The sequence below is a fragment of the Patella vulgata genome, chromosome 5 (assembly GCF_932274485.2).
Source record: "Patella vulgata chromosome 5, xgPatVulg1.2, whole genome shotgun sequence".
Classification (NCBI taxonomy): Eukaryota; Metazoa; Mollusca; class Gastropoda; family Patellidae; genus Patella; species Patella vulgata.
In genome coordinates, this window is record NC_065883.2 from 54,917,094 (window position 1) to 54,926,630 (window position 9,537).

Here is a 9,537-nt window from a genome sequence, read left to right on the forward strand (position 1 = left end):
ATGTCTGATGACGTTAACGTCTTGGAAGCGCTCGTTTCGACGACGCCACACCCTCCTACGTCTGTCCAAAAAATCAACAGTGAACCTTGACTCATCTGAAAACATCACATTATCCCAGTGTTGACGATCCCTACACCAACGACGTCTTGCCTGAATGTGATGATCTCTCAAACAAGGGATCACGCGAGGACGTCGGGCGCGAAGGTGACCCCTATGCAGTCGATTCCGAATCGTCTGGCCACTCACTCTCACACCAGTGTCTGTTTGAAGACGAGCGCTGATCTGATTTGCTGTTATGACACGATTTCTCAAGGCCAAGTTACGGATAAATCGATCCTGGGCTTGAGTTGTCGCCCTTGGTCGACCTGAGCGTGGTCTGTCCTGTACAGATTGTGTATCACGGTATCTGGACCATAGCCTGCTTATGACAGACTGAGAAACATTCATCGTCCGCGCCACAACCGCCTGTGTTGTGCCGATCTGTAGCATGCCAAGGGCACGTAACCTTTCATTTTGGGTAAGCCGACGCATATCAAAATTTGTTTTCTGGTCACTAAAACAATTAAACTGATGTTTCCACCCTGGAATTCAATGCCACAATGACTGTAACATTCAAAGTCAGAGTCGTGCAAATCTTGGGTTGGACCCCCATGATGATCCCAAGCATCACCTGCATTCCATGCGGTAGCTATTGGTGCGTTTGGGCGTCACATGTAACTGGAAATGTTTCTTCTGTTAGGTTCTATAGTGACTTTTTTCGTAGTCATTTGCATATTTTAGTATTATGCCCCCAAAATCAAATATCCCCTACTTTTTTTGAATAGTATATGATGACTGTTATTGATTTTGTAATTAAATTGTTGCCATCAACACGAACGAGAATCTTGAGGCCCACCCGTCAATTTCGCCTGTTTTGTGAGAGTAGAAATAACAATTCTACAGTCTGTCGCCCCACTCACTAGTGGTACTACTAACTGGACGATTCACTGTAACTGTGAATATGATAGTGATGAGATTGTATAAGACAGAGAAGTTGAAGAATAATGACACAATAGAATTGAGCGGCGTAGGCGCGAAAAAAAATTAGATTATGTAACTGAGCTTTTAATTTTTTGGGACTGGGCCCGAGGGGACTTTGTCTCACGGGGGCGCTTACTTGCTCTCTGAAATGCCATTTACTGGACTTTGGGATCTGGGGAAAGGTTTTGCAGAATTCTGATGGTCAGAAAATACTTACAACGTGAGTAAAATACGTTTTAATTTCTACTGGGATCGAATATGCAATAATTAAAAATTCTTAAGTTCAATAGATCGCCTTAACATTTCATAATTTAAAGATTTTTTTACCTATTTCTGAAACAAACTATGCTTCCGATAACTTCTTACCAACTGTTCGATTAATGTTATTCGTACAAAATCTCCGTAACAAGCTCTCCCAATTTCTTAGACCAACATACTCATAACAGGGATTTTTCTTTTAAAACATGAAAAGTTGACTAGGTTATTTTATACTATACCGTTGCAATTTAGGTGCACACATTCACACAAAATTTTTCCCTTCTATTTTGGCATTGTTTACCCCATTAATTCATTTAAAACAGTAGATGGCAATAAGGCGATTTGATGACGTAAAAGTTAATCTTCGAGACATACGTTTACGTAGTTATGGCAAACTTGAAAAGTGCCCTTCAGAACAAAAAAACACCTGGCTTCTGGCTTCAGAAGGTCCCCTAGTGACCCGATTACGTAGGTTTATTTCAAATATTATGATAGACAACTTGGATACCATTTTCAGCTAATGGGGTATGTCTCAAAGTAAATAAAACACAACTTCAGAACAAATAATCCCCTGGGTTAATACTCCAGAACGGGTTGCATGCTGCACATCACGAAATCCCGGTAGAAGACTAATTTGTTTCAATTATGGCGGACAAAATTCTTCTTACGTTAGAATGGTGCCACAATTCTATAAATAGCAGAAATAACATGAAATAGAATAAAAATTGCAAGATTAGAAGTCCCATTTTCGAGGAACAAATAAAGAAATTAGATAGAAATCTGAATTTGCACTTGTGACCCGTGCTCGGATGATAAGTGCCTTTTGTTTTCAGATATAATAAAACTAATGCTAAAATGTTCCTCGATTTTGGCACATATTGGACTTGATTATTGCCTATCGGTGTACGAAAATTGTGTAGAGTGGTCACCTTTGAACTATTCTTAAGCGAACTCGGTACATGATTTGACACCTAAGAATGACTGATCCTTAGACAAGGTAACCTATATATATTTTGAAAAAAGTTTTATTGATGTACTCACTAACTGTGGTTTCACTTATGGACTCGATTATGCTGAATGAACCCTATGCGACGCTGATCGTGATCTTTGACCTTTTTAGTGGACTTGGTACAGGATGTCACACTAACTGATCCTTATAGGGTACCCTAATATATATTTTGCAAAGGTTTTATTGATGTATTCAATTATGCTAATTAAAGTGCGTATTGACTATTATTACGGGCGGTCTTAATTGGATTAAGTAATGGATTTGAAACTTAAGAATGATGGATCTTGATTCCGACCACCAAAATAAACATTTTACAAGTGGTTTCATTCATGTACTCGATTATGTTAATTAAACATGGATTTGTGGATAGTTCAGTGCCCCCCAGTCTCCCCCATCAAATTCGGGTTCTTAAACCTTCTGTACTCAAAATGTTAAACCAACCTCCATGAGCTCCCTGAATGAAAAGCTAGAACGGCCAGCTCTTAATTAAAATCTTACATAATTCATTTTTAAAATTGCCCCTTTATCCCACTTATTGGTCAATTTAAATCAACATTGATGTTGTTATCTTACCGTAAATAGATGGGCTTCTGATATCCAATATTTAAACAAATGAAATGAAATGAAACGAGGTTTAACGTCCTAATGTTCTGCTCCGAACTAGGCTAATGAAGACGAACATACACTGTAAACAATATCCATTTTTATGTGGGCGAATTCCGTAGGTTTAACACCTTTTTCTGTTAATCGATGGCTTTTTTTGGAGAAATTGGTTAAAAGTATGAATTATTTCTTCAAATCACATGTTTTATGTATTTCTATGAAATATTCAGTATTAAACAGGACATTTTCGTGAAATTTAGTGATTAAATGTTTTATTCCCTTCTATAATGGACATAACTCTGTTATTTTACGGAATATATGGTGGAATGACCAGGAATTTCCGTGAAATTTAGGGATAAAATGTTTTATTCCATTCTATAATGGACTTAATTCGGTTACATGGATTTTACGGGATAAACGATGGAATTTACGATAAGTAACCGTATACATATATAATCATTCCTAAAAATTATCATGTTATAGTATTCATTTCAATTTATTAACCATAATATGAAGAATCATGAAGAATCTTATTTCGTAAACTTTGGTATATTACATGTCATGTGTATCTAATTCCATTATTTATAAGATCTATAAAGTTTATTGTTATTCATCATACGGTAATCAGATTGTAAGTATTTTCAGAAATGTATAAAAGTATGTTTTAACACTCAATATGTCTAGGTTGTATTATCTGGTAATCAAGCATGCTTGAATCCGGATAGTTTAACCGATTGGCCAGTGTAAGCCGGGTTGCTACTATGGCAGAGTTTACATACCTGCAAGATTAGTAGTACCGCAAGCTTACATCTGAAAGCCTCTAACCGGTCCAATCACTGACGAGTCGCGGTTTGCAATACCTTGCGCTCGTCTCTCGATTAGAATATTCTGTTTTCTTATATTAGCGGAAAGCGCATAAAGATTGTCTGGGATATCAGTATCGCTTCGGTGGAAGCGGACGTTAAATAAAGCTATTTCACCCATGCGTATAAAGTCAATGAAATGTTTATCTATCTATCTATCTATCTATATATTTGTGACTGTCGTTTGTCTGTCTGTCTGCCTGTTCGGGGTTGGCGGCTACACTAGGTCTGCCCCGAGTCTGAAATTTAGGGTATAGGGGTAGCTCGGACCGGGAAGTAACATAAGCCAGGTGGCGTTAGTCTACCACTTCCGGTTTCGGAGTTATGACCCCCGAGCGAAGCCGGTCTGTTCGGGGTTGGCGGCTACACTAGGTCTGCCCCGAGTCTGAAATTTGGGGTATAGGGATAGCTCGGACCGGGGAGAAGCATATGCCAGGTGGCGTTAGTCTACCACTTCCGGTTTCGGAGTTATGACCCCCGAGCGATGCCGGGTATCTGTTTGTCTGTCTGTTCGGGGTTGGCGGCTACACTAGGTCTACCCCGAGTCTGAAATTTGGGGTATAGGGGTAGCTCGGGAGTAACATAGGCCAGGTGGCGTTAGTCTACCACTTCCGGTTTCGGAGTTATGACCCCCCCCCCCCCCGAGCGAAGCCGGTCTGTTCGGGGTTGGCGGCTACACTAGGTCTGCCCTGAGTCTGAAATTTGGGGTATAGGGGTAGCTCGGACCGGGGAGTAATATAGGCCAGGTGGCGTTAGTCTACCACTTCCGGTTTTGGAGTTATGACCCCCGAGCGAAGCGGGGTTGGCGGCTACACTAGGTCTGCCCCGAGTCTGAAGTTTGGGGTATAGGGGTAGCTCCGACCGGGGAGTAACATAGGCCAGGTGGCGTTAGTCTACCACTTCCGGTTTCGGAGTAATGACCCCCGAGCGAAGCCGGGTATCCTGCTAGTCACTTTCATGCTCAAGAAACAAAAATTACCAGGAATTTTTTTTTCTGTATTTGAAAATGGAATTTATGTTATTTGAAGGAATTTCTGTAAATTACAGGAAAAACAAATACGGATAAAATTTTTCTGGTAATTTCTGTTTCCGGAATTTTTTACGATTTTTCACGGATTTTTTTTTTTGTTACAGTGTACGATACAGTGTACTGTGAGGGAAATTTTGCCCATACAGCGGCACTACAGCCTACTCTTATATCGAATTCCAACTGCCAAGGGATCTTTTACGTGCACGCCAGTGTGTACACGAGACCTCGGTTTTTCGTCCCATCCGAACGATAAGGCAGCTGTCCTTGTCAGGCCCTCCGTCCTGCATCACAGACAAGGGGGGACCACGCCGGAAAATCTGGATGAACTTTCTCGGCCAATGCCAGGATCGAACACCGTCCTCCACGCTAGCGAGCCAGTTTCTTACCCACTTAGCCACCGTGACCCCCAATATTTAGGACACAATGAATGCTTTCTAGCGCCATTTGTAATGAAGCGACTGGATGAACGAGGCTAAACATATCCCAAAGGAGAATACTACTGGTGTAGACTGGAATAACCAGATGCCAAAGACTGTCATTGAATTTGGATACTTCGCGTATTAGAAATTACTGTAAAAACAGAAACGATTGAATGTAAATCGGTTTATATACATATAATATTACATTATTATATGCGTTGTGACCCTCTTGTGTCCATTTCTAGGTGCCATAGAATAGCGATTTAGCTCCTTTAAGAAAACAATGGTCTAGAAGCCCTCGTCCTCATACACAGAATGCATAATCGAGTAAATGCTGTATGCATGTTAGGGTTGGGTAGCCGAATTATTTAAATCATAAGGTATATGGTTCCGATTCCTGGCTAGAGAGAGAGAGAGAGAGTATTGTCGTTAGTCCAACCTCGTTAGTTTTCTCCAGGACCACCGGATTCCTCCCACTGTTAAACAACCCTTCGAGCATTCGAATTATTGAATTAAACTTTAACCATATGTTAGTCCCGAAATGACCTGGTTTGTGTCGATACCCCCCCCCCTCTCTCTCTCTGTATACATACATGTTAGTCTCAAGCATCAGAGAGGCATCAACGAGAAGTTAAACTCCGTCTCAGACCAATTGTATTGGTATTAGGCCAGTGCTACTTGCTTTTTCTTAAACTACATACTACTGATGAGCTATATAATCCTCTCATCATGACTGGGTTTACAACTATTATATTATCATGTTTATACTTCTATCGGGATTATTTTTGACGTTTATCTTCTCCTTATGTCAGTAAATGTCTACAAAAAAACCATATGTCTGAATATGTTCCCATATCTACCCCAATCACAGATAAAGAATAAAGAATTTCTCTTTTTTAGGTAAACGCACGTCTTCTCGCAAGCCACTCACCCACCACATCTATGCAGCGGCGATCGACTTTGTTCATGACATCTGTTCATTAATATTTCATAACATATGTTGCCACACAACGAAACATACGCCCACCAAAAGTTATGAGCTAAAAAAACTAATAAACATTTTTAAAAATAAAGCCTCAAATATGACATAACAATATTTCGTAACAAAGGGGAACGACTCTGGGATTTGTGATATAAAATCGTTGAAACATAAGCCCACCAGAAGCTAAGTAATGAGTAGTTATGAAATTAACAGCTCATAAACATTTTTAACATTAAATCCGTAAGGGTGCTAACAAGATTTCGTAACAAAGGCGAATAACTCTGGAACTGAAATAATACAAATTTCAAGTTGCTAACAAGATCGGATAACAAAGGGACTAGCCTTACAGTAATCTATAAATATATATATAGGAGTCTTCCTATAACGGATGGCCGTACATACAGCTGGCGGCAATATCACATTAAATTTTTTGGCATATAAAGATTAACTATTCCTGATCCCTCATCTTCTCCACCCCAAACCAACCGGTTCGATCCTACCATTGTAAATCTTAGATCGACGGATGTCAGGGGCGTGGCGACCACTGCTTGTGAGGTTTGGGGTCTGGAATTAGTAGATATGTTAAGTTATGCTTTTGGCGACACCACCTGTATCAAAATGTTCCTTGGGTTCCCTAGTGACAATATAAATCCTTCTGAGTAGTAAATTTGGGGGATAAACCCACTTCTGTGTAGGTCAAAGGTCACAATTGATCGACCACTTCCAATCCACCTTAAATGCATATCTTAGTACATACCTTTAGTATAAGCAGAAAATAGGTATCAAGCTGTACGATGCGTCCACCTGGAGAAATATAAATCCTCCTGAGTAGAGTTCAACCCACTTCTGAGTAGGTCAGGGTCACCGAACGCCTAATCTACCTTAAATGCATATATCCCAGTATATACCTTCCGTGCAAGCAGAAACGTGTATCAAACTGTTCCTTGATACCCCCTGGTGGAATATAAATTTGGGGGATTAACCCACACATGAGGATGTCAAAGGGTATCATTGGTCGACCTCTCCGAATCTACTCCCCAAATAGGAGACATGCCAAGTTATTAATTCCCGAAATGGGGAGGTGCATTAAAGATAAATGGGTGGGGCCGACCAATGATGACATTTCCAATGTCCACATTTGACAACTCAGACGGGGTCGCAAGGTACAGTTTGATATCATAAGTTTTAAAATAACCAAGGACAGAATCGGCGAGACATTACCCCCCATACCATAAGGAATTGGTTATCAGAATTTAGGATAATATTAGCACTATTTTGTAACTTGGTATTTTATGAGAGAAATAAAATACATAAACGACCAAAGGACGTCTGTATATAAATGCCACGAGAAGTCTGATAAGGGTACTTTAGTTATACCCGGAATACGTTTCTTGCGCGAAAAGACATGTCCTATGGAAATAGAGAAAAGACATCGAGTGTGAATAGCTCACGGAAGCTGAACATTTACGTCGCTTATGAAAATCGATGTTTATGCCTTCTAGTTGATGATCGCTCATTACACATCCCTGCTGGGTATGTGGAATTCTGTTAATACGTTGGTCATATTGGTGAATGAGCGAAGGTCGACTTTTACTATTAACAAACAAGTAGATTGAACACTTTTAGACGCGCATAGATCACAAATAATTATAAAGGGGCCAAAATCTTCACAAGAAACCCTTGGGCTAATTGACCAATGTGTGTATTCTTCTCATTATAACTAATTGTGTTCCGTTATTCACATAAATCTAGTTAGATTTCCGTTCTGGGCATATCAGTAATGTAATTTTGATGACGTCATAGTGTCCAGAAAGTTTACTTCTGTACTGTTGAACCGAATAATAATTGTCTTATGACAAAAGCCTGTCTGAATTTATTAAGTATGTTTCAATTTTTATCAAACACGACAACTTAATATATGATTACAGTTTCCTTTAAATTCTGATACCACTTTCTGAGAATTATTGGGATTTTTTGCTCTACTGGGTTCGTTAAACTTTGTATTTTGACGATAGTGTTATATTTTTGTCATGTATACTTGTTAAAGACATGACATTTGTGAAGGTTAATAACCCATGTTTGGCGATAATAATATGAATCAAATAACAGAAGGTTGATTTTCTTAAACGCCAATAACAAATGTCAAGATAGCCTTGGTTGGCATTCTACAGATACATTAAAGTATCTGTGTCATATTAAATTTTCCACGACTTAATCCATTCTAAAATATACCAGAATTGATTATTTAGAAACCAAATTAAAATATCAATGGTAGATAATGCCACGGATTAGATACGGTGAAGTTTATAGATCTAGAACGAGACATTAAGTAATATATTAATATTTTTGTAAATACTGAACGGATTTAAACCATTTTGGTACTGATATTCCTTTCAGAGATTTAACTTTCACATTATTGCCGTGGATTCTTCATTCCCTCAAATGACGTCCAGGTAATAATTTTTCAAAGGATCCACAGTTTAATCAGTGTCTGATTAAGCTAGTGCGGGGCCGAAAGCATGTGTTATAAAGAGGGGCTTGAATTTTTAAAAAAAAAATACGCATATTTATTAGAACGCATATTTTTTAATTGTATAGTGAGGTAATTAATTATTTTTCATTTACTATACAGCCAGATAATAAGAAACAAAATAATAACCGCAAATGAAGGAGACAGTTGACTAAAATCACTAACCCTAAATACCCAGTATGTTTATAAAAGTTACAAGTAGCACAGCACTATAATAATAGAGCATGTGCAGTAACAATGAATCGGGATTAATACCTTTCAAGAATTTAATACGAATCCCGTATGCTACTTTTGCTGCTGGTTAATTCATACAGATTTGGGAGCTTACAAAGAAAGTATTTCATGTTCAGAGGTTCCCAGTCCACCCCTGGTTCGGAGGTTTCTGATTAAAGTCGAATCATTTAGTTTTCCAAACGTGCATTTTCGATCTTTCTATGACTTACTCATCCAATTTGAGTTATTCATTCTACCATAATAGTGCACATTTCCTATTCAAACAAAATGTCAAGCTTGACAATGTTTCGTCAACTTATGTCTTCTATAACGATCGAGTAATCGACGATCGCAAAGTTAACATCTTTCATGTGGCATATAGCAGATCATGGCTCGTACTAGTATTACAATATGTTTTTCTCTGGGTTATGTTAGTTTTCATTTTTGAATGAGGTTTGTATCACTACAGGCAGCGGTTAGCCCCCGGATCCATTCACTTAATATGTTTGTGATTTCTGCGTATTGTGTCTTGTTCGTAGATTTGTTTTGTATTATTATGTGTGGTGCAGCCCCCCTGCACTTACTGTTAGACCCCCCCACCCCAAAAAAA